The sequence below is a fragment of the Camelus dromedarius genome, chromosome 2 (genome assembly GCF_036321535.1).
Source record: "Camelus dromedarius isolate mCamDro1 chromosome 2, mCamDro1.pat, whole genome shotgun sequence".
NCBI classification, from domain to species: Eukaryota; Metazoa; Chordata; class Mammalia; order Artiodactyla; family Camelidae; genus Camelus; species Camelus dromedarius.
In genome coordinates, this window is record NC_087437.1 from 63,492,563 (window position 1) to 63,519,216 (window position 26,654).

The 26,654-nt window shown below is 42.9% G+C and overlaps 1 protein-coding gene and 1 non-coding gene across 6 annotated transcripts in view; both read left to right on the forward strand.

Annotated features, from left to right (window-relative positions):
• Window positions 1-26,654, forward strand: part of MYLK (myosin light chain kinase) — a 199,522-nt gene that overhangs the window by 35,317 nt on the left and 137,551 nt on the right. The gene's annotated exons all lie outside the window — the stretch shown is intronic.
• Window positions 2,285-2,359, forward strand: TRNAA-GGC (transfer RNA alanine (anticodon GGC)). Its single transcript has one exon. It is a non-coding gene; the product is annotated as a tRNA-Ala (tRNA).

Consider the following 26,654-nt stretch of genomic DNA (forward strand, 5'->3'; position numbering starts at 1 on the left):
TAACAGTGTGGTTCTTGAGAAAAACATGCATATAAAACAGTAGGATATGACAGGATAATCAGATGCTTGAAATAGTTCAATTAACAGTTTGTACTATAGGAATTTAGTGGAGATTAAGATGAGGTGTGCAGTGAATTGGGAAACTGGTTTCTTGCTTCCTGACTCCTGTCTTTCCTACACTGCAGGTCTGACTGTGCCACCCGCTGCTTAATATCCTCCAGCCTTGGGTCAGCTCCTAGCTCCCCAGCCCTGACCCCTGCTCCTCCCTTCCTTCCTCTAACACATCCTGCCCCAGCCTTGCTTGCCCAGCCCACACATCTGCAGCACAGGTACTTTGTCCTGGGATCACCTTTGTGGAAAAAGGGTAAACAAAGAAAGTATTTTATCTTCCCTGTCGATTATGGGGTTAGGAATGGGGGCAGAGCGTGAAGGAAGGGAGCTAGCGTTTATCTGTGCCCTCTTGGCACCAGGCTTGTGATCTTAGTTATTTTGTCCTCGTGGTAAAGTAGCTTTATCCCTATTTTTTATAGAGGAAGAACCTAGTGGCTCAGAGTAATTATAAAACTTGCCAAGGTTATGTCAGTAAGTGAAGGAGGCAGTACTTTGCGGTCCAAATCTTGTATTCCTTGAACTTCGGGATGTCATTTCTTTTACAGGTCTCACCTGGTTCCTTAAACTCGCTGAGTGTTTCTTATGCATTTCTGTGCCCCAGGAGGAGCACAGTGCCTGCCACATGAGGGGTGCTCAATAAATGTTTGGTTCCCGGAGAACCAAGGTGGTAGGGTCTGACTCCAGACCTCTTGCCAGTCAAACCAGTAGGGATTTGGTCCCGGGCTTCTTATAGGGTCTTTCCTCCCCTTTCTCCATCCTATTCCTTGCACTGTTTCCCACCCACATCCTGGCCTCCCTGCTCCCTTCTTTTTCTCAGGGCATACCTTTATCAAGGATGCCCTTCCTTCTCCCACTCTCTTTTATCCAGCATCAAAGTCCAATTTTAATGCTACCTCCTTCAGGCTACTTTCCTTACGTATGTTTTCTCCTTAAAGCACTTTATTAGAGGACAGAGGAGCCATGGTAATAGGATGTGGAAGATTCCCAATAATCACATAAAATCATTTATGAGTCATAACCACAGGAAAGAGTTGACCACTTTGGCCTTTTACAAATGTATTATTCATTAATCATCTCTGTGCCTTTAACTTTATTATAAAGAAAAAAATGATTTATATGTTAAACTATTTTTAAAACAAAAACTCCAGCAAAGTGAAAAAGTTCCTTGCCTTGACCCTCACTTCCACCATCCAGAGGCTGCTACGGTGAACAATTTAGGTACCCTTCCAGAAATATTCTGTGCAAATATAAACCTATCTCTGCATATATTTTTATATATACAAATGGACCTATGGACTGATTTGTAACCTGTTCTTTTTTAAAAAATATCAATCCATAGATAAAGCTCAAAAGTGTCAGTTATAGCTACAGAATAGAAAATAAACTCTGTAAGCCAAAAGTAAAGGAATGGTGAATGGTAAGGGAGAGGAGGGGAAGGAGGATGAGAAAACTTTAAGGGTACTGATGTCCTCATCTTACACACTGGGAAGGGAGGCGGTACCATCTAAAACAGACGGATCAAATAACAGAGGCTTGAGTATATATGACTTAAAACCATAATGACAGAGGTCAAAAATGGTCAGCCCATTGGCCATATCTGGCACACAGACCTTTTATGTTTGGTCAGCAGTATTCTCAAAAACTTTGAGCTAAGATTTAAAAATGGAAAATTTACACATACAATTCATTTCTGAATGACTTTTCTCAAAAAATAAGATCCAGCAATACTTCCACGTGGCAAAACCTGGTCGGTGGGTGCTACCCCCTGCATCTAAGCGTGTCTTTGCCAGGCTGCTGTAATTCTCCCCCATTCCCAGTCATCTCCCAGTGCGTGGGCAAGCATCTGTTGCCAGTTATGACTGTGCTTTTCCCCGGCCACATTCATGTTAATAGTGGGAAAGTGATCAGTGGGTAGGAAGAGCCTCGTGATGTTTCTTGTCCCCACCTGCTTTCTATACTTGTGTATCCTCCCCAGACTCTGTAGGCATTTGAGTTTGTGATCTTGTCGTTAATGTCCAATACAAGATCTAAAAATCAAAGAAGGACTGGTGAGAGGGACGCAGTGTCTAACTCAGTGAAATTTCTCATCATTCATAGTGGGAATTCACTAAGTGATTTCTAAATTCTTAAAGAAATAGACAGAGTGTATTACCTTGAACGACAGAGTTGTTGAGGAGAGTATATAGCTCAGTGGTAGAGTGCATGCCTGGCATGCATGAGGTCCTGGGTTCAATCCCCAGTACCTCCATTAAACAAACAAACAAATTACCTCACTCCCCCCGCCAAAAAAAAACAAACAAAAAAGAATTACTGAGTTTAATGATAAGAATAAGAAGATGATTTCAATGATTGAATCTGGAAAGTGATACTATGGCAGGGAGGGGAAAGAGTGAGAGGGAAAGAAACATTTCATCATTTTATACCCTCAACTTTCACCTTGTACTTTATGTACATTCTTGTTGCTTGAGTTTTTTAACAGTAGGTGAGAATGACTCCTGTAATTTCTAAAAAGCACAATAAAATTGCCTGTAAAAAGACTTGGCATATCTATCTGAGTTCAATGTCTAGATTCTATTTGATAAAAGGTCAAAGATAAACACACAGTTTACACTGAAAGGAATGTAGACAGTCTAGGTGTGGAAAAATATATGGCACTGCATCAATATACATTACACAACTCTGCCAGCAACTAGACAAATGGAAATTAAAATACCTTTAAAGTATTTATGTACCTGAAAAACTGGCGACATAAAAGATGCCAAGAGTCCACTGTTGGGGCTATGAGGAAACAGGTGCAACAGGGAACATTGCTGGGAGTGCTGGTTCAGCGTTTCCAGGGCTCAGACTGGCAGAATGTTACAGGCGCAATAAAACCCTGATGTGCTTTGCCAAGAATTTTGCTTTTGACACTCTGACTTAAAGTAGAAAGAAAAAAGTAGTTGGTACAGAAATGTTCAGAACACTATTTAAAGTGACAGAAAAGGAGCTAGTTTGTGCTCCAAAGGAGATAATTAAACAAACACATCATTTGGGGAGCTACACCCACAAATGGAAATGTGTGCGAATAACACCAAGTGGATAGAGAAGTAGAGCGAGGACATTGCACAGTCTGATCGCTGCCGCATAAAAGCATCTACGTGTTCACTGCCTAAAATAAGGCGAGGATTTGGAACCATGCAAATAGAGTTATTTTTTGTTCTTTAAGTATGTGTGTTTTTTAAGTTTGTGGCAATAGTTTACCAATCAGGGAAGAGAAGACAGGTGCTGTCTAGATATATCTGTCTCTTCTAGTAATCAGCCTTTAGGCGCCTATTGTTTTAACATGTTTCCAATTACTTGACTGTCTGCCTTGAAATGGAAACAGAACTGTGTGGCAAAATGAGCAATGAGAGATGGAGACACCAGATGAGGCTTTTCTTACTCTCTCTGTTTGCTCATGGAGACCTAAGGAACACGGTATGAAGCACCAGGTTTGACATTCGTCAGTGGGGGTCTCCATGGGCACCCAAGTTCTCAGGAAGGTCTGGTTTATTTTTTCACATAGCTTTAGTTTCTACAGAACCTGAGATGTTCACAGTCCTCATAATATGCAACTTTCCTCCAACTTTATTTTTTAATTAATTAATTTATTTTTATCAAGTTATAGTCGGTTTCCAATGCTGTATCAATCTCTGGTGTACAGCACAACTTTTCAGTCATACATGAATATACACATATTCATTTTCATATTCTTTTTCACCATGAGCTACCACAAGATCTTGTACATATTTCCCTGTGCTATACAGTATAATCTTGTTTATCTATTCTATATATACCTGTCAGTATCTACCAATCTTGAACTCCAGGTCTGTCCCTTCCCACCCACCTCCCCTGTGGCAAACATGAGTTTGTATTCTATGTCTGTGAGTCTGTTTCTGTTTTATATTTAAGTTTATTTGTCTTCTTTTTTCCCTCCAACTTTAAATGAAGTTAATCATTAAGATGCAACTTTCTTAAAAGTTGGCCAACACAGGAAAAGTTGATATTCCTCTGTGCTCTGGATTCTGGCACTACAGAGAAAAATAAAATGTGATCTCCCTTGTCAGCAATCTTGCAACTAATGGATTATCAATTTTTGTAGTGGAAAATTAATTTTTCTTCCTCTCTGAAGCCTTTTCCAGCTCTTCCAGTCCATTGTATTCTTTTCCATTGCCATATTCTAGGAAGGTTATATTCTGCTCTCTAGAATTTAGTTGGTTGATTAACATAACATGTTGTGGAAAGAATACTGTCCTGGGTTTCTTGTTCCTATGAAGTTGCCTCAAAACTTTTGACAAATCACTGTATCTCCCTGAGTCTCAGATTCCTTCTTATAAAATCATAATTTAGATGACCCTTAAGGCCCTTTGTGAGCTGAAATTCTATGATTTATTTATTGTAGTGTGTATTCCCAACTTCACATGTCTAATTTTTAAAAAAATACTCCTCAGTCCCAGCTCCTGCTAGGTGCCCAGTAAAGAGAGATTATTTGTTCAGTCTGTGAATTTTCCAAATTTTAATCTCTTGCATCATTAAAATAATGTTCTGCTTTTATATAAGGTAGAGTTTGAGTGTTTGTATTTGATTCATTTAACTGTTTATCGAACACTTCACCGTGAACCAGGTCCTGTGTGCATTAATTGTTCAGAACCAGAAGTGTTTAAGGAGGGCTGTATCAGCTTCTGAGGACTGTATGGGATCCACAAATCAGGTTGGGAGTTGGACCAAATAATCTTGACATTTGTTCTCATCTTTAACATTTTATTGTTTTATTCAGTTCCAACATCTTGGTGTTGGAGTTTTCTTTATATTTTGTTCTGATCTTGTCTTATTTTTTAATTGAATGTAATTGACATAACATTATACTAGTTTCAGGAGTACAAAACCATCATTCAATATTTGTATAAGTAGCAAAATAAACACCCAATGTCTAGTTAATACCCATCACCATAGTACAAAAATTTTTTCTAGTGATGAGAATTTTTAAGATTTGCTCTCTTAGCAACTTTCAAATATGCAATATAGTATTATTAACTAACTGTGGTCATCATGCTACCATTACATCCCTAGGACTTATTTATGTTATAACCTAAAGTTTGTACCTTTTTGACTCCCCTCACCCATTTGACCCCCAACCCTCAGTGACCACCAGTCTGTATCTATGAGCTCATTTTTAGATTCCACATGTAAGTGAAATCATATAGTATTTGTCTTTCTCTGTCTGACTTATTTCACTTAGCTCAAGACTCTCCAAGTCCATCCATGTTGTCACAAATGACAGGATTTCCTTTCTTCTATATAGCTAATTAATATTACATTGTGTATATATATACACACACCACATTTTCTTGATCCATTCATCTATCAATGGACAGATTTTTAATAATATACTATACATTTGGACAGCATGTTATAGTGTACAAAGCCCTTCTATGTTTATTAGAAGGTAGAAAGTGCTAATTACTCTGTCTCCCATTTCTAAGCTCTTGGGAAGGGAGAGGCAGAATTAAATGGAATGAAACGTATGAATGGAGGCCCAGTGACTCCCAGGGCACAGCGCTCTCAGGGAGAACTAGGCTGAAGGATGAGGTCGGGTCTCTCATTAGCTTCTATGAGTTGACTCTGCCTATCCACTCGTGGACAGCGGAGCTGAAGAGTGGTCAGCACCCCCTGAGGGATGAGACCCTGCCATGGGGCTGGGCTAACCTGCCAGGGGTCCCAGGTACTCCTCACTCAGCCCCTTCCAGGCTTCGTCTACTGTGGGGTTCTTCTTTGAGCACTTATCCTCAGCCCAGAAGCCTTCCGTGGTTTGGGGTCAGGCTCCCGGCTTGGCATTCAGTGTTGTCCACAGCGCGGGGTAGGCTCCTGGATCAGTGCTCTTCCCAACTGCACTATGACCTGGGCCCACCATCTCTGAGCAGTTCTTAGGCTTTGCCTCTCTGACTTCTGTCATATTTCTAACTGGAATCTGGATCCCAAATATACAAGAGTGCTACCCAGGCTCTTCCAAAAGTCACTTCTACTAGGGAGCCCACCCTGCTTCTCTCTGCCAGTTATGGTCTCCTTCCTTCTGAATCACCTGGGGCTTTCTTATACTTTTTACCTTTGGCTTCATGTTCTGGTTATTTACGTGCTTGCCACTAAAATGAAAGCCCATTAGGGGTGATTTCTTACTCATTTCTGGGTTCTTCACAGCATCTAGAAGGGTACCCTGCCATGGCAGGTATTCAGTAAGGCCTGTGGTTAGATCATAGCTAACAAGGATGCATTTAAATACACTAGAGCACTGTAGTCAGCCTAGTGATGCTAAAATGCCATCCTTCACAAGCATCTTTGCTTGGCAGTTTGCTGGTTATCACAGAGAGTTGGCTTCTCTTAGGACCAGTGGTGTGACACTAGCAGGAGTGTTGGGCTGCTGGTCATAGATCTGGGTCTTTGTCTCTAATTTGCTCTGATTTCTGGGCTTTAGTTTCCTCATCCATAAATAGAGGTTGGACTGGATGACTCTGATGCCTCTTCCTGCTCTAGCATTCCACAATTCCATAAACATAAAACTTAAACAAGGTTTTAGAGTAGAGACCTAGTGGTATTAGTGTGCCCACCAACTCGCCCCCAGCGTACGTGAAGTTGTGACACTCAGGAAGGCTGACCTGAGTCAATGGTTTGCAGGTTAACTGAGTTCAGCAAACAGTAACTCTAGGCAGGGTGTTTGGTGCCCCCTGGGATAAAAGGATGACAGAGGACCAAGAGGCCATCCCTCCATTCAAGAGAGTCCCACTCTCAATCGCTGAGGCTGTGAACCGGCCCCTCCACACTCATTCCACACACCCCGGCATCGAGTGCTGGGATGCCTTCTGGGAAGGTGGGATGTCAGACCTGATGGCTCCTTCAGCTTCGCTCCCTGTCCCTCGCCTCTGCTTGAGGACACTCTGAAATGAGAGTGGGTGGGACACAGGAATGTGAGCAGATATCCTGTGTCCTGCCAGCACTGGCTGAGTGGTGTGAGGCTGAGAAATGGGCCCTCTCATGCTCTCTCACTGGGTGACACACAGGGTCTCTGACCTGCACCTCTAGGAAATGCAGGTCCATCCCCTTCAGAAAACTCCAGCAGGATCAGGGCAGGCTGACCCGGAGGGAGTAGGGTGGGGGCCCACAGAGTGCTGGAGTGTAGGCGGCTGGCACAGGGCCCGTGAAGTGTGAAGGACTTGGCTCACCCAGCCCCTCCAACCCTGGGAAGCCTGACAGGGGAGTGAAAAATAAGCCTGGAGGAGCTGGAGCCAGGAAGGCAAGGAAAAGCAAATCAAATCTGGATCCTGATGGAAAAGGCATGAGGCTGAGGGACCCAGGCACCTGAACATACTTTCCGAGGCCGGTCATGCTGGCCTTGCCTCATCCATGAGCAGGGAGGGGAGGTTGAGGCCGTCGAGACTGGTTCTGTGGCTGCAGCCTCCACAGCCAGGCTGCTTGGGGGCAGACACCATCCCATTCAGTGCCATGCTCTGTGGGGCCAGGAGATAGGGAGACTTGCTACAGTTAAGTCCGGAGAGGAGAGGGGAGACACTGGTTTCTGGAAGTGGCGAACATAATGACCTAGAGCCGGTGGGTCCCCCCCACGCGTAATGAACATTGTGCTTGATTAACAACTTACCTAGGGCAAAGCTCTTATAATAAAGTCAAATCAATCAGCATCCCACCCCAACCCCTTCATTTTTAACAGCCATGGCATGAGGCTTTTTGGAGTTTGGGGTGAAATCTGGACACCTAGGTGCCAGAATCACTGGTGGAGATGCTGTGTAGAGAGTGTTTCTCAAAGTGGGGTCCATCAGAGCCCACTAGGGTGCTTGGAGGGTCCCATCCCAACCCCACTGAGGTGAGACCACAGAATCTGCATCTGAACACACTATCCCTACGCAGGTTCTTCTTCAAGCCGCTGAAGTGAGATTATTGGCCTGGAGAGGTGGAAGCAAAGGTCAGGGCTGCAGGTTTCAGCTGCACACGGGGGAAGACGTGGGTGTGGCTGAGGCGGTGGATGAGGAGGAGGGGACTGGACTTCCATGTCCTGTGTAATTTACTTCTGGGAATGATGTGTCTGACAATCTCAGATTGGGAAAGGTATTTATTGCTCAAGCACATTGGTGACTCATAGAGATCAGTTGGATATACGCTGTTTTCATGAACTGTATGTGAATGTATATAGTGCTTTATAGATAAAAAGAGTAAGACTTTTTGCCCCTCCTCCCCAAACCAATTTTCACCCCCTTAGGGGTGATATTGCCCCCATATAGCTTGAATTTTATAGTGCTTTGAATCCTCTCCTGAGGTGGAGGTGAGGGATCAGAAAAGAGCAGAAGGAAAGTTAGGGTGGGAAAAACAGATCTGGGGTACAATGAGCACACAGAAATAAATGCCATATAGTCTTGTAGAGTTGATAAAGATGGACTTCAAGTGTGACTGTAAGCTTCCTAAAAATCACGGTCAGGAACAAGACCCAGTCTGTCCAACCAAGGTAAACTCATTTGCTCAGGAGATGCAATCACAGGACATAACCAATAGGACCTCTGCTCTGGTATGAACCTGTGGATACGTCCCCATTTCCCATGCCTAAGTAAGGGGAAGTATCTGCGTTTTCAAGGCAGTAAGAGATGCTATTTGGGCTAAAGAGTGGAGGATCCTGGCTCTGTCATTGTCCTCTGCTCTGTGATCCCTGCCCCCCTGGACCCAAAACTCAGATCCCCTGGGCGTCTGCCCTTCCTCGTTCCTAAACCAGTGCAGGCCCCTCCGGTTGCTCTTCAACTCATCTCCCTGTGGCCATGAGATCTCTCTGTTCTACATTTGGTCATGCTGCCTGAATCTCTCAGTGTCCCCTAGTCAGGGGAGAGGCATGATCTCTCCGAAGCCTCAGGGGTCAAAGGTGTGGGTGGGGAGACCAGATTCTAGCTGTGGCAGAATGTGGGTAAGTGCCTTTGGGAGGCCTAGTTCAACTTGCCTTCTTCAGGGAGCAATGGTCAGCCCTGTGCTTGTAAACTTGGACTTGCCAGGGCTCAAATGATCATAAAACATCAAGATAGGGAACCAAGAACCTCCGTGCCATAGGGCAGTGGTAAGATTAGAAAGAGCACAGGCTTTGCAGCCAGGAGATCTGTTCTCTAAGCTCTGCAGTGAGCTGGGAATGATGATTCCTACTTCACAGCAGTATTGAAGGGGAAAGGTGATGCAGTAGCAGAAGTGTGCCAACACAGAGTCGTTCCCCAATGAAATGGTAGGCATTATCCTAGTAATACGATCAGGATCACGGGTCAGTCCATAGCACCGCTCTAAAAATCATTTATACTGTCCTAGAACAATCTAAAAATCCTTTATACTGTTTTCTATCCTGCCTTTTTTCACCCAACATATTTTTCAAATAACTCTGTCAATATAACTTTAATGGTTAATATTCCATTAAATTTGATATGCTACAATTTACTGAATCATTCCTCCATTGGTGGTTATCTAGGTGGTTTCCAGTACTTCCGTTTATAAATTAAATTCTGGTGAACATCTTTATACATGAAGCTTTCAATTTCAGAATTAATATCATTTCCTTGGGGTTGATTAGTTTGCAGTAGAGGGATTATGAGGACAAAGGCTTTGGGCATTTTTTTAAAACATTTTTTATTGATTTATAATCATTGTACAATGTTGTGTCAAATTCTAGTGTTCAGCACAATTTTTCAGTCATACATGGACATATACACACTCATTATCACATTTTTTCCTCTGTGATTCCCTGTGCTATACAGTATAATCTTGTTTATCTGTTCTACAATTTTGAAATCTCAGTCTATCCCTTCCCACCCTCCACCCCCCTGGCAACCACAAGTCTGTATTCTATGTCTATGAGTCTATTTCCGTCCTGTATTTACACTTTGTTTTTTTGTTTGTTTGTTTGTTTTTGTTTTTTAAATTCCACGGCTTTGGGCATTTTTAAGCATTAATACTTTCCAAAAGCCTAGTCTTTGGCTCGCACTGCCTTCATTAAGGGATGAGACTCAGCTCTCTGATTTGTGAGCTGCAAACTTTTTCAGTTTGTCTCCACCAGCTTCTTCCTGCCTCAGCTCATAGCCTGAGCCTTTTCTGTATCTTCCAAACAGCTCTCTGAGCCAGAATCCTTCTCTAGGCCCCAGTTTGCATCTGCCCTCTGCCTTATTCTTCAGGGCCGTCTGCCTTGTCCCCGTGTCTGACACTGACTGACATAGGGGTGGGCTCAATTTCCTAGTCTCAGGCTTGTAGATTCCTCCAGTCATACAGGGTCAAGTCTGGAACTGCTCTTTGTTCTACTTTTTCTCTCTTCTTCTCCACACATCAGGTCCTAGCCCACGTATTTATCAATTTTAATCTTCCCATTTGAATCATATTCTTACTCAGAGTGTATTTGTCACTTTGTCTTCATTGGGTCCCAAGGAGGAATCTTTAGAGGTGGATACTGTCTCCCCCAGTAGAGAGGAAGCTTCCTCAGACAGGGGCTGTCTGTACTGACTCTAACAGAGGGAGGCAACAGATACAGGGCTGCATCCTGTGAGCAGGAAACACTGAAGACTCGGTTCCTATTCCCTAAGCATTGATCAGGGTGGTCAAATCTGGGTGTGCACACTTGTCTTATAAGATTTCCTGTTGCATCTGGCTTCTCCGTCTCCTCTCTGAGAGTAGGTGCTCGCTGAGTTGAGACCACTTAATCATCTATGTATCTCTTACAAATGTCTAGTACAGGACCAGGGAACAGTCCTTTGTAAGCCTTTGTCAAGTGAGTGCATGAACAGCCCCTAGTCAGTGAATAAGACCCAATGCTCTTTGGTCAGAGTATAAAATACTATAAAATGTGTGACAAAAGCTATTGGCAAGAAGCTCTCAGAAGACTTCATGGAGAAAGTGAGATCCATCCTAGGTCATTGCAGAAGTCATTAATTTATTCAATTACAAAATAAGGCTGTGGTGCTTCACTGTGCTCTCAAGAATACTTTGGGGATGGAGGGGAGGACTGGTGAAGTATCTTGCCAAAAGATGAGATGGTCTTGGAATAGCTTTTTGATATCTGGAACTTTCTCGCCTATGAGCCTGTTTGACCTCCCTGAAAGGCTGGAGTGGAAAAAGCATGAATTCAAGGAACTTGTACAAATTACTTATCTTCTTTGAACTTCATTTTTATTACCTGTAAAATTAGCATAGTAATGCTGACCTTCCAGGACCACTGGGAGGATTAAATGAAATGATGTGTATAATGTGGTGTATATAGAGTGAGGCCAGATGTCCACCCCCTCCATCCTTGTGCAGCAGGAGGAGGTGTGGTAATGGCCTCGGGAGGCCTGTGCTGTGGTCTCCACTGACCCTGCAAAAGCACTGTAACCCCAGCCTGACCTGCTGGTAGGTTGCTTAGGAGAGGAGTTGAGAAGTGATAGGAAAAAGGTTTCGTGTGCAGTTCATGAGTTAAGAGACTATTACTTAATTGCGGGTTTGATGGAAAACATTATGTGAGGTTGGTTCAGATCTTTCCGGAGGTCTGCCAGCAACCTCAGAAGTGGAGCCTTATTGAAAACAGCTGGAGAAGAGCCTGGCGCCCAGCCTCCCCTTGCTTGTCCATGCCCAGAGCTGTCTCGCTCCGTGGACAGAGCTCAGTTCCCGGGACTCTGCCAAAGCCCTGGCAGCCTCAGCTGGGGACGGGTGGTGGCTCTGCCCAGGTCCAGACTCCAGCTCAAAGGTTGAAAGCAGTTAAATCTGAGAGGATTTGGCCAGGACTGCCAGTGGCTATTTCTCTCAGGGCTTGGAGTTAACCACTGACTTGCATCCTTGCAGGATGAGTTAACCAATGCGAGGTTCTCTGGGTATGGGTGTGGGCTGCCTGCTGGGCAAGTGATGGATGGACTTGGTTGTCCTTTGAAGTCCTTTCCACGGTCCTGCTGGCCAGCAGCTAGGGAGTGAGGACATTGTTCAAAGCTCCCATTCGGAAGCCTCAGCCCCTCTGCTGCAAAGGGCCTTCCGTGGAGAATGCTCCCAGCCCTGCTCCAGCCACAGCCCATTTGGTCTTATTCCACTTGGTCACCAGCCATGCCGATTTCAGCCGGATTTTCTTACAGACAAGTATGGCATGCCATTCCCTCAGCCTTCCTCTCTGAGGGGACTGTTAGTCACAGCCATTCTCTTTTTTAATTTACTTTCCCCCCAAAAATGTGCTCATAGAAAATTTGCATAATTTGAACTTCAGTCAGTTTTCAATTTTTTGGTGTTATTCAAGAAAGTAAAATATATTCACTGTAAAAAAAATTTGGAAATACAGAAAAGTATAGAAAAAATAATCTTACCACCAGAAATAGCAGCTGTTTACATTTTTGTATATTTCCTTTTAATGTTTCTCTTCTATAACAGGAAGAATGTATATGGTTATTCAACATTGTATTATACATATTAAATAACTAGTTTTATGAGTTGCCTTTTTATATAAACTAATATTTAATTAATGTTTTCTCGTATGCCTCAAGATTATAATTTTTAATAGTTGTATAATATTTCATCCTTTTGTACCATAATTGTTTAATTTTAATTAATTTTTTATGCTTTAGAACAGTTCTTAAAATAGATTATGCTCTCAGCCCATAATTGTTCAATTAAACTTTTCTTCCAAAATAACTTAGAGCTAGAAAATTATTTTTCATATTAAAAAGCAGAACTCATCCATTTTCTCCAATGTTCTTGGAGGGTAAAGCTGGTCCAATGGACCAGATGTAACAAAGGGTATGCTTCTTATTTTGGCTTCTCTGTTTTAATGAGCAGAGAATATCCTTCATTGTTTTCATCCTGGTTTCAGTATAATAGTATCAGTATCCCTTTCTTCCTCTGAATTGATCTGGCATCCAAAATTTACCTTTTACATTAAAAAAAATGCATATTTCAAAGCTTCACAGTTTCCTTCCTTTAGACACTGCTGAGGGAACTTTCCTTCTGGGACGTGGTGTTGTTTCCACCTCTGAGGCCTCCACCAGCTTCCATTCCCAGTGGCTCCCACCTGGCTGGAGAGTTATTTTAAATAGACTACGTTTGGGACATTTGGCTTGATAATATTTGATCTTTTACATAAACTTACATCCATCATCACAGACATCTTTGATAATTCTCTGAGCAAGAATCCTTCTCTGGGTCCCAGTTCGCATCTGCCCTCTGCCTTACCCTCCTGGTATCTGAAACAAATATTAGACTTACTGGATCTTTTTAAGTCTCTTGATAGCTATTTCCAAATTGTTAAGACAGCCTCATAAGATCAGCTTTGATCTGCTAATTTCATAGCTAAGAAAAATGAAATTCAAATTGTTACATCATCAGTGTTTATAGAATTTAATTTTCCCATATTCTCATAAGCATTGGTTATCACTTTACCTATGAAATTAACAAACTTTAATAATGAACGATATCACATTTTATTTCACATTTGCTTGATTAATTTTAAATTAAACTTTTTAAAAATTGAAGTATAGTCAGTTTACTAAATTAAACTTTTTTAATATGTTTGGCTGCCTCATGAACTTACTGCCCATACCCTTTATTTTTTTTCTTTATGTACTTTTTTATTTAGTCATATAAACTTTTTATATATTAAGAACTTCCACCTTTGTTTTCTATGTATAATTCAAATATTTTTCATTTGTTTCATTTTGGTCATAATTTTACTTTTGTACAAAAGTTTAAATTTAAGTGGGTAAGTGTCTTTATGGTTTCTGCCAATGGTATCACTTGGAATCTCTAAGATTATATATGCATTTCTTCTAGATATTTTTTTAACTTTTAACATTTTAATCAAAGTGGATGTTTCTGTGTGTAGTGTGAGGTAGGGCTCTTAAATATGGTTTTTTCAAATGATCCATATTTACTCAATAATTCATTATTTTTCCCATTCATTTAAAGGCACTTTTTTACCATGTACTAAAGGCACATGTATAGAGATTGCTTTTGGATATTTGGCACTGTTTTATTAATAATGTGTTTATTTTTGTATCAGAACCAAAATGACTTTAATTATGGTTTTTTAACATTTCCATATTTAACAGTATGATCCCACTGATTACTATTAAGCTAGGGATAAAGTATTTTTCTTTATTTATTCAAGACTTCTCATATGTTGTTTAGAAAGTTTTTAAACTTTCGTTACGTAGGACCTTTGCATATCTTAAGTTTATTCCTAGATGGTGTGTGTGTGTGTGTGTGTGTGTGTGTGTTTGTGTTTGTGTGAGTGTGTGTTTGTGTACACGTGCACCTGCACATGTAGATCTTTTCTAACTGGTAATAGGTACTAGATATGAAAACAGTCTTGCTTTTTGAGTAGTTTATAACTGGCTAAAGCCAATATCAGAGGTATCTTCATAGCCTTTAATGGTTTTATTATTGAACAAAAAATACTAAAAATTAATGAACCAAACATTCAGCTCACAAAAATCAAATAATAAAACAAACCAAAGGAAAGCAGAAGCAAGATTTTTATATAAAAGAAATTAATTCATTACAAAGTAGAAAAATGATATTAGTGAATACATTTAAGGATTAGTCTTAAAAATAAGAACTAGGCAAACCCAACTAGACCAATCAAAGAAAAACAGAAAATATACATAAAATTTAGAAATGAGACTCTAACCACTGATCTGGAGTTGACAAAAATGAGATTTTCACATTCAACTCTGATAATATATTTAGAAATCTTGAAAGAAATTTTTTTTCTAAGAAAACAGGAACTACCAAAATTGACTAAAAAAGAAATTGAAGACCTGAAAAGTCTAGTGGAAGAAACTGGAAGGTTGAGGAAACATCTGAAAACATGCTGGATCCAGATAGTTTTGTGGGTGAGTTCATTAAACCCTTCAAGGAACAGATCATTCCAAGCTCTGTATTTGTAGCACAAAGGTTATTCACAATATGAATGGAATATTTCTTTCAAGTTCGTTCTCACCTTTATGCATTCAACTCTGTAAATTCTTAGAAGACTAAGATTTGGGGTGAAAGGCATCTCAGAGGGTAGGAAGTTTCCCTTGACAACATCCCAGCCAGGTGGTCCTCCAGCCTCCTTATGAGCACTTCTGGGGTTGGGGATCTGTCATGTTACACTTAGTCCCTTTCATTGTTCAGGCATGCTATCCTTTTTTGTATCAGCCTAAGTCTGCTTAGATTTTGGACCTATTCTTCCCTGTTCTGGAGCTATGCAGCAGATAGAATCTTTTATGCAAGAGCTCTTCATATATTTGAAGACAGGTATGTCCTCCTTGTGGCATGTTTTATTTCAGGCTAAATATACCTCCTTCCATCAACTAGCCTTTATGTTCCTTTAGTAAACAACTGTTGAGCACCTGCAAGGTGCCAGGAGGGCAGTGGGCATGGTCATCACCTCACAGATCATGAGCCCCTTCATCAGTGTCCTGTTAACATGTGGCATCTGTACCTGGGAGCATCCTGTCAGTGGTGGTGGGACAGAATGGGGCTGCCCCCTCCTTGTTTGCACACTATGCTCTATTAATGCATCTTAAGACTGAATAATGTTTAGGAGACTCTCGCCCAGCTCCTTTGACACATGAGCTGCCCCTGCCACTCCGATTATTTCTAGTTGATGATTTAGAACCTTCACGATACTTGTTCTCTGCTAAATTTCTATTCATTTGGACCTTTGTTCTTTTAGGATGTCGATTCTGTTAGCCCACATGTTATGACCCCAGTATTGATGCCAACTTTAGTTCTCATGAGCAGCTTTGCTGTCTTCATTCAAGTAATTAGTAAAAAAAAGTTGGTGCAAAGGAGAAATATGAAGTCCTGGGACCTCCCAGAAAGATCAGGTCATTAATTTCAAAATACTGGTTGATCACCTACTACATGGCAAGCAGTGTGCTGGGAGTTGATGATTCACTGGTGAGCCAAACCTGTGTAGGTCTTTCCACAAGCAGTTACGGTCTAGTGCTGTGAGGCAGGCGGGAGTAACTGCAGATGGAAGAATTATAAACTGTGATGAGACCCACTGAAGAAAGAACATGAGGTGCCATGAGCACATAGCAGCGTGACCTCGTTTGGGACAAGAAAGAAAGGGCCTTCTGACATGACAGTTGAGCTGGGACATAAAGAGTAGAGAGGAGAGGCATCAGTCAACCATCCGCTCAGTAGTGGACTTAGTCATGCTGGACATGGAGACAGCTTCTAAGTAGGTGTAATGTCTAGTTCCCCCTCTTGAGTAACGCAGTCCTGTAGGGAGTTGTGCCAAATGTGCCTGGAAAAGGCAGCAGCATAACCCATGTTACTGATATAGGTGCTGTCATCTCACATTGTTGTGAGCCATGTGATTTAAAAGTCTCATTTTTTTTTTCCAGTAAAGTCATCCAAATATCCTTTTGGAGTTCCAAAATTTTGATGTTCAGACTTTATAACACCGACTGCTTCTTGCATCTGGAGGCTGCCCATGAATCTCTTGTCAGATAATGTGTGCTGATTTTGCATGGAAAATCTGGTCACTGTGCTTGCCATAGGGCAGAAAGAAATATGGAAGGTGATGTAATGGTGATTAGTTTGCCCCGGATTTTCTGGAACAGGCCTGATTTTAAACAGCCTGCCCTGTGATCAGATAAATGTCTGCTGGTTTTTAAAATGTTATCACTTTAGATAACAGTGTAAGTGCAGAAAGTTGGGAGGTGAGAGAGCTCAGAAGGGGTTGGATAATTGGGGAGGCTCTCAAAGGGGAGTGAGTGGTCCTGGAGGAGGGAGCAGAGAGGGGAAGGCAGTAGTATCTTGGAACTGCTCCTCGCTGGGTTCCACTAGCTATAAGACTCTAGGGTATCTGTCTTGTTCACTTAACAGCGTGTGGTAAGTGTTTCTAAAAAGGACAAAATTAAGAGGATAAATCTGATGTGTGGTATCTCTTATATACAAATAGAAATAGAACTACAGTTATTTCCTTTGCAGCAGACAGATAACTGAGAATCCATTGTATTGGCATTTAGTCCTGGCTGGAAGATATTTTTTCAGCTTTTTAATTAAGTACCACCTATTTAGAGATGGAGCACTATCTCCAGTACCCATCTGCAGGTGTACTTAGAGAGGTAGGTTCTCTGTGGCCAAGGTGTGGGGTGGGGGCAGGAGCAGCAGTGGCCTGAGCCCAGAGTGCTGTCAGGGGTCTTCGCCTTAGAGGAGGCCTGGGTGAGTTGCATGGGTCCAGTGACCCAGCTGGGCAGAGCTGAGGATTCTGACTCTGCCACGGCCTGCATTCGTGGCTCGCACGTCTACTCTGGGGGAGGTTCTGCCAGGGGCAGCAAAATCAGCTCCAAAGAAGCCGAGGGCCAAGGCAGTGCTGGTTTTTTCCACTTCTCCCTGTCCAGCCAAAGGAAGGGAAAAACACCAACCTTGGAAATGGAAGCCTGTCCCTGGCCCTTTACCCAGCTGAGAGGCTCTTGACAGAAAACAACTTTGGAATAAACACTGCTCTCACGCTTGCATCCTGCCACTGAGAGTAATGGGCTCTCAGCCTCAGGCAGCCCTGATCCTTCTGGGCTCCAGACTGGCCTGCCTCCCCTAGGCTCCTGGGGCAAGAGCTCCCTGTCCTGCTCAGGCCGGGGTGGGCTCCAGTGTCGGTGAAGCGGCTGCCATGGGAAGTCAGTGAGAGGCAGGAAGTGTTACCAGAATTCCCAGAGGCTAGGGGCTCCCTAAGAAAGTGAGTGGTCATGACAGAAAGAGTCAAGCTTTTCTGGTCTAGAGTGGACTCTCTGGGGGCATAAGAAGTTTACGCACCTTTTGGATACCCAACCTGAAGTTGACCCTTTTTCACAACACAAAGTAAGAACCAAGCCATCATTTCCGGCACCATCTCCCAACAGCCTGCCTCCCCAAAAGCACCGCACAGGCGCCATTCTTCCGTGACAATTGCTTCTCCCTGCCACTTCATGACACTCTCCAGGGGACTGACAAACCCATCTTTCCTCTTCCCCATTCCTCAGGCCTGGAGGTGAGTATAGCTGACTTGCTTAATTCAGTCAAGACCTTATTTATTAGAAACTAAAAAAATACATACTTATATGGTGGGTAGTAACTGGCCTGGTAAGGGACAGGCAATGGAAAGAGACTTGTCATTACCTATTTTTTTATACCTCTCTATCCTTTTAAGGTTTCAAATCATGTGATTGTATTACCTATCAAAAAATTAATCTAAGTAATCTTTTCAAAAATTCAATTTTCTAGAAGCTATCCCTATATTTTGTGGTCAGTCGCATGGGCTTGAACCTAGCCCTGTCAGGGTCATCATGGCCCACTCTCTGGTTATGAAAAGATATTTTTCATGTGAAAAAAAAGACCTTACTTATTAGGGTGACCCTGGTGCTGCCAGCACATTCACTCATGTCTAGCAGCTGCATGGGCTGCACCTGAAATTCTCTGATCTGGGTGGTCTGGGTGGTCTGCTTTTCTTGTAGTAATCTGGGATATGGGCTGATTTTGAATATTCCTCCACCAGCCAGGGGTTGGTCGGGTGGAAGCAGGCTCTAAGGACCCTGAGCACACAGCTTTGGGGGATGGGGAGATACCCTAGCCTTCTAGCTAGTGATTATAGCTGCCGTGTGTGGGGCTGGCCTCCTCTGGGGATGAATGTGCTTGGTGCCAGCTCAGCTGGGCCCCAGCCCCCCAGATCCCCGAGGATCACACAGTTGAAAGGGACATTGGCAGGAGGGGGGAAAGGAAATTTTGAGTTTTGTTTTCACTAAATAACTGGGCAACTTTTCCCTCCAGTTTTCCAGATGCTTCTTCAGAAAAGAAATTTCAATGGCTTGGACTAGGAAGTCTAAATATGCTTTAAATGTGTGTTTTGAACTAAGACTCAAACCCCCTTGGCATTCCCTGACCCCAACATTGCCACCAACAGACACCCAGACAAGCACGGCACGCACAGACTTGCTCACTGTGGGACCTTCTATGAGGGTCCTGGCGTTTGTTTCTTCTCTCTTTCCTGTGTCCCCTGGGGCACTGCCCTAAAATTCCTGAACAATAGCTTGTGCAAGAACTGCACTGCGTGCAACTCAGTTGGCAGGAGCAATAAATCAGGCAGAAGTGGCTGCAAAGCACTCCCCCGATTACACTGGGACTGTTTGTGGAGAGAGGTTGGAGGAGAAGGAGCCTCAAGACTCCTCCTAGGCTGTGCTTTCACTGCCCTGGCCTGGGATCCGACTCTGTTCACCTCTCTTTGAGCCCATCCCAGGATGGGGACCCCGAGGGGGCTGCCACAAAGTCGGCAGAGCTGCTGGGAACCATCTCCTGTCTAGTCAAACTTGAGTGGCTGGTTCTTACGAACCCAGATCTTTCAGCCACCCCACCCCAGCTCCCTTGGGGCTGATGCTGTATTGGGAGGTGGCCCCTGGAGTCCTGCTCAGCTCACAGCAGCTGCACCATTGTAGGGCTCCCCCATCCTCCCCGTGCTCCTTTAGTCCTCTGTCCATGCCTCTTCTGCGGCACTGATCATGCGTGCTCTGGTCAATTGCGTGGCCCTGTCGTCTTGCAGACCAGGAGCCACTCCAGGGTGGGCAACCAGTTGTCTCCATCTTATTTCCTGGTGGTGGGAGAAGGCTCATTTGGCAGGAGTACAGTGGGCAAGGACAGAGAGGGGAGACAAATAGGCAGGGGCCAGGCCACCTAGGGTCTTGGGAGCCACAGTCAGTGGGTATTATTCTTAGTGCAATGAGAAGCCATTGGAGAATTATAAAATCAAGAAGTGACTTTGGTCTGATTTACATGTTTTCAAACTTTTATTTCTTGATTTTAATACCTAGCATAAAGCTGTTGTACTAAAGGCAATGTCATGTTTGGAAAAGCGATAAACATATAGATAATTGAAATAAAACAATGTTCAAAATAGATCCATTATATATAACTCATTGATTTTTTTATTGTATAAAATATACATAGCATAAAATTGACTATTTTAACCATGTTTAAGTGTATATACAGTTCAGTGGTATTAAGTACATTCATATTGTTGTGCAACTATCACCACCACTCATTTCCCAAACTTTTCTCATCTTACAAAACCGAAACTCTATACCCATTAAACAACAACTCCCCATTTCCCGCCTCCTCCCAGCCCCTGGCAACCACCATTCCATTTTCTATCTCCATGAATTTGATTACTCTATATAAGTGGAATCATACAGTATTTGTCCTTTTTTGACTGGCTTATTTCATTCAGCTTAATATCCTCAAGAGTCATCCATGTTGTAGCATGTGTCACAATTTCCTTCCTTTTTAAAGCTGAATGATCATTACATTGTATACATCTACCATATTTATGTATCCATGCATCCATTGATGGACACTTGGGATGTTTCCACCTTTTGGCTACTGTGAATAATTCTGATATGAACATGGATGTACAAATATCTGTTCATGTCCCTGCTTTCAGTTCTTTTGGGTTTATACTCAGAAGTGGAATTGCTGGATCACATGGTAATTCTATTTTTAATTTTTTGAGGAAACACCATACTGTTTTGCATAGCAGCTGTACCATTCTACATTCTCACCAGCAGTATACAGGGATTTCAGTTTCTCCATATCTTTACTTATTTTCTGGTTTTCTAAAATGTTAACTATCCTTAACATGAGTTTTTATTAAAAGAAAATGAAAATTTATAAATCTGTGAGGACAAACAGAATGGGAGAGAGACAATAGCAGACAAGTCATGTCAACAAATTGACGGATGATGGAAAACAAATAGGTGATTGGCTGACTTGGATTTTAACTTCCTGCGTTGTGCTAGGCCTGTGGCTAAGGGAGTGGGAAATAAGAAAAAGTAAACCTTCTTGTGCCAAAAAAAAAAAAAAAACCCCAAAAGGCTGAACAGTTGGAGGCATCATATACTTTCAAAGCCTGGGTTGTGGAGTGAAGCTGAAAACTGGAGGATTGGTTAAAAATGCAATAAGGAGCAGTTAGGTCCCAAATCCCCTCCTGTTCTCCATGTGCCAGGCCACTGCTCCTCCCCTACACCTGAAAGATCCAAGGTTCTCTGTGCAGAGACTGAACCTGACCAGCTCTCAACTGCTGGGTACATGCACAGCTGCAGTCAGGGGTGTTGTCGTAGTCAGCAGGGAGAGGGGCATATTGCATAGAGACCTCTCATGGCCTTCCCTCAGCCAGAGTCCCAGATACTGGTAGAAAGACCTAATTACTGTGTCCCCAACACCACCACCTAAGCAGGAAGTTAGAAGATTCCTCTCTGTGGAAACTGATCATCTCAAGAGACAAGATCCACAGATATTGATAGTTGAGAGTTTTTACTCATTCACTCTACTGGGAGGTCCAACAACTTGACAAGGCTCCACTTGTGTGCTGAGAGTTTTAATTTCTTCACTCATGTATATGAAGTCAGGGAAGGGTCATCAGCTGTCCAAGGGAAGCCTCTGTTAGGAAAAAGACAAAAAGACAAGTAGAAATAGAAGATTACAGAAAACTTTGAAGAAATTTCATCTTATCTCACAGATAAGATGTTGCTTCCATTAAACAAGAAGACGAGAATATTCAAAGCAGTTTTGAAAAACCAAAAAAGGAGATTTTTAAAAAAATTCATGGTAGCCAAAATAATAACTTCAGTAGACTGGCTGGAAGATAAGTTGAGGAAATCTCCCAGAGAGAACAAAAAGATGGAGGGGGAAACAGGTGCAAACAGAAAAGAAATGTAAAGAGTCAGTCCAGCAAGGTTCATATCCAGCTCAAGAGTTCCATAAAGAGAGCACAGTAAAAAACAGTGGAGAGAGGATTGTCGAAACACAAAAATCCCTCAAAATTGAAAGACTTGCATTGCCAATAATGAAAAGACTTATTACCAAGGGTCCAATGCAGTGAGTGAACAAAGGCCCACACCAAGAGAAGTCATCATGGAGTTCTGGACTGTCAGGGATAAAGAGAAGATTCTACATGTGTGGGAGGAAAACACACACACCCGCACTCACCAGGTCGTAGAGGAAGGATCAGCATGGCGCTGTACCTCTCACAGCAACACTGGATGCCAGAATCACTGCCTTCAAATGCCAGGAAGCAACCCCTTCAAAATTCTGAAGAAAGCAAAGATTTTCCACTATAATCCCTTTCCTAGGTAAACTGTAAGTTGAGTATAAAGTAGAACCTTGACACTTTTGGAAATGCCAGGTTTAAAAATTTAACCTTCCGTGCATTCATTCTTAAGAAACCACTGGAGAAGGATGTGTTCAACCAAAATGGAGGCATCTGCCAAGAAATTTCCCAGAGGATGGGAAGGAAGGTCCCTGGACCACTGTGCGTCAAGTCTAGAAAGCATCATTTAGATTGGAGGACAATGACAGAATGTTCCAAGAGGGTATCTCCAAAGAAGAAAAAAATAAAAGCCACTGATGAATTCATTATCTAATGCATTTGACCATTGCTGAGAAGAATTTGATAGTTCTCTTGAGAGGGTTGGATTCTTAAAAAACGAATCCAACCAAACGTATGGCAGGTATTAACTCCAGGAAAAATGTAATCGTGATATACTATGTAGCTTGGCAGTGAGCAAAGTTAAAATGAAGCAGACCCTAACACACTGACATAATAAAAATTGTGATGTAGCTATTGGGGGATAGGAGAAGGGTTCATGTTGGGGGAGATTTGAGAGCTGAAAGCTCGTATTCCATATGGAGAAGTTAAGAAGTCATGTCTAATGTTAAAAAGAATAAAATGGTAGTTGTGTAAGCCTGTTGGTTAGAAATACAGAAAAAGAAATACCAAAAGAAATGGCTAAAAGAATTGAAGATGAATGCCTCAAGGAAGTGGAAATTAGGGGTAGGAAGGGTAGAGCAGAGGCCTGCTTTTTTTTTTTTTAAATGACTTACAGTACCAGTTGATATTTTAACCATGTATGTACAGGTATTGTCTTAGAGAGAATGAAAACATTCAAAGAGAACATGTTTGATTGTGTTTTTCAGCCTGGTGGGCAGTCAGACACACTTTGCACAAGGAGCAACTTTTGATTTCTTACCTGGCGTGGTTCTCTATGCAGATTCGGGTCCCTTTGGGCAGTGGGGCCTGGGAGGGACATTCTGCCATCACATAGCAAACTCACAGCTGCCCTCTGCCCCTTGTGCCAAGTATTTTTCAATGCATCCCAGAGACACTTTCCTGGCCATATTGATGCAGGCAGCCCGCAAGGTCCTGCTTTCAAAGCTGCACCTGCTCACCCCCTCCCACACAGCCTGCCACCTGGGAGAGTCTAAGCAGAATGCATGCTTTGTGTGGTGACGTGCATTGGAGCAGGTGATCAGCGGCAGCCAGGAAAGACCAGTTAAGCCAAGGGAGCCAAGTGGAGATGTTCTCAGGTTGTTGGGACCCTGTGGTCACTTTTGCCCCACTCTGCTTTTAAACATAATTGCCTCATATTCTCAGAGAGTCCTCCTAGGACAGGACATTTCCAGTACAATCTATAGCCAGTTTTTGAGCCTTGTGGCATCTAGACTCTGCTGTTTGAAGGGTTAGGAGACATTGCCAAGTGCGTTGTTTAGGGAGGATCCCTCTGTTCCATCTCTTCTGCCAGTGAAGTATGTCTCTCTCTCCAGGTCCAACCATGACTGGCTAGAAACTCAAGATTTATTATGCCAGATTTCTTTCCTTCCCGAAAGTTGTCCATGCCCTTGAAATTCCAGGGCTGCATTAGTCAGTGAGGTGGAAATCAAGGGGATGGTCTCTTGTCTCAAAGGTGCATGTGGTATTATAGGAGTGGAATGATGGTGCAGATGAAACTACAGACTGGATATTTGTTTTAAAATGTGCTTTGTGATGTTACATAAAATCAAGGATCACTTTTCAAAAGGGGCTTACTCTTTAAATAAAAATAATAAGCCAGTTCAGCTCAGCAGAAGGTATTCTCAGTTTAAGTGTTAGGTTTTTATCTAATTATGAGTGTGATAATCGAAGTTGTCTATAAGAATTTGAGTTGTGTAAGACGAGGCTCAGCAAGCCCAGAGGTTCACAAGGAGTGATATTTCTTAGGGCAGAAACAGTTTCACACTGTTAACAAAGCTGGGAGCTGAGTGGGTTCTAAGGTACCTTATAATAAGGAATTATGACTTTGAAGAAAAGAAGAGACAGAGGATCTAACCTTTAGAATTTATGAATGTGCTATTGTACACTTACTATCTCATTCGATCATAAACTTGTCCATGGAAGTGGATACTGACGTCATCCTATCTAACGGTTATGTGAACTGAGGGCCACATAAGCTAAGTGACTTGTCCAAGGTCAGGCAACGAGTGATTGGTGCAGCCTGCATCCACACACAGGTCTGTCTGATTCCAGATGCCATACACCTTCCTGAATCAGTCAGGACTCATGTTTGCAAGTGACAGAAACCAACTCCTTCTGGGTTAAGCAAAAGAAATGTATTGTCTTATATAACCGAGTTGATCCTGAGTCCACCATGGTTCTACCTGGCCATGCCTCCATCTCTTCTTCACTGTGTATGTGATGTCTTATTCTGAAAATGGCTTTCTTCTCTTAGGTGGAGGCAAGAAAACGGGGTTTGGATGAGAGAGGATGGCTGTGAACAGATAACTTTAGGCTTACATCTTCTCAGTATGGGATCCCTGCGAAGAGAGTTCATTCTCCCTTTATTCTAACTGAAATTGCAAGGAAGAGCTCTGATTGGCTGGCTTGGATCATATGCCCATTCTGGGAGGCCGAGCATTTTGGTCAGGAGGCAGCTGACTGATGCATCTCCACCATGCATCAGTGAGTGGAGAGGGAGCTTACATGGGAAACGGTGGGCAGGAGATCCTGAGTGAATCAAACAAAACTAAGCCACAGCACTGATTTGTTAAACTTCTATGATACCACATGTGTCTTATTAATATTTTAATATATCTGAGAGTGTATCTCAGCTTGACAGTAGAAACTGGAGCGTGAGCTCCCAGGCCAGCCTACCCAGCTGGAGATGCCATGTCCTTGGAAGTGGTCACGAGAGGGGGTAAAGCCAGCACTCAGGACTTTGTGTAGAGAAGTTCCCAGTAAGACTGGAATTCCACTGCCATCCCACAGGGAATGGAGTTCAAACAGAAAGGCTTGTTTTTATAGGAAAACTCTGAATTTGGAAAAACTGGAAAAAAGAGAATCCAAGGGTTGCATGCATGGATAAGCTTTGGTTAGTTAAAAGGAAATTGATTTTTTTGTTTAAAAGATTCTAAAGGGCCTGAGGCGTAACCCAAGGCTGCCAAGCTATAACCTGCCTCGTGCTCTCATGGGGAGAACCCAGAACTTCTCAGGCTTGTAGATACAGAGGTGCCAGGGTATCTGTGTCTTGAGCCAGAGGAGAAGAAACTTGCCCTAGAAAATGAGAGTGGCTGTTCCCAAAGAGAGACTTTCAGCATCTGTCCCTGAGGACCCAGGAGGCCTTCGCTGGGCCAGACTGAGGAATGGTTCTCTACATTCTGCTTTTGTTTTTCATGGAATCACTTCTGTCCTTGCTGTTTCCCAACTTAGACTTTAGGGCCGGGAGCGTCCAGCACTTCAAGCCTCTCACTAATTGCTGTTTTTAGCTGGTATGATCTCTTCCCAGTGGATTCTGTGGGTTCCGTTAAGGCCTTTGACTGTTGGTAATGGGATTATTCAAAGCCTTAATTAAGCCCCTGCCTGTCCAATGGGCCGGGTGCCAGTTGCTGACACAGACCCAGGCCCTTCAGCTCGGTCATGCCATGCCCCTGGCTCACCCTTCACTCTTCACCCTCATAATAGACCCATGATGTAAGTTTCATAGGCATTGTTTGTAGTCTAAATTGCTTGGGGTGTTAATGTTTTAATTCTCCTTTCTGTGCATCTGTGTCCACTTGTTATCTGGGTGAGTTTATTTTGGAGATGGGGCAGAGGATTCCTCAGCACTATTGGTTTACTTCCTGTTGTTTTTCAATTTTTAAATCACTAACCATGGTCTAGTGATTTATCATAGGAGAATGTATTCACTATAGAAGAAGCTGCCTTGAAACAGGGGAAAGAGTTCAGGGTGGTGTGCTACAAGAAATCAGAGTAAGTGTTTAGACAGTCGTGTTGCAGAATCAGCTTTGTCCAGCTTTGGAGAGACATCTGTCTGACAGGTTTCCTTAATGTCGCATCCTTCAGGCTCAGCATTGATTTAGTCACTCAACAGGATTCAGACAAAGACATATTGACAGCCCTCTGTTCTGTTGTTCCTGGCCATAAGGATTTCTCAGCTCACTGCTCTCAGCTTCTTTGTGTATCTCTCTAACTCTGCAGTATCCTGCTGGGCAGTCTTCTTTCCCCCTGGCCTTAGGATAATCCCGGTTTCTCTCCTTTTGGTTTCTGTCCTCTGACGTGGGCAGAGCCTCTGTTTCATCTCCTGCCCAGCTCTGCGCTGCAGCTGTGTGGGCTTGCAGTGTGCAAACAGGGACAGGCCCACCCAGGAACAAAAGACATGCAGGAGGTCATCAAAACAGCACCCTCACCCCCTTTCTACTACTCACCGAAGCTAAGAAAGCAGATGTGCTGC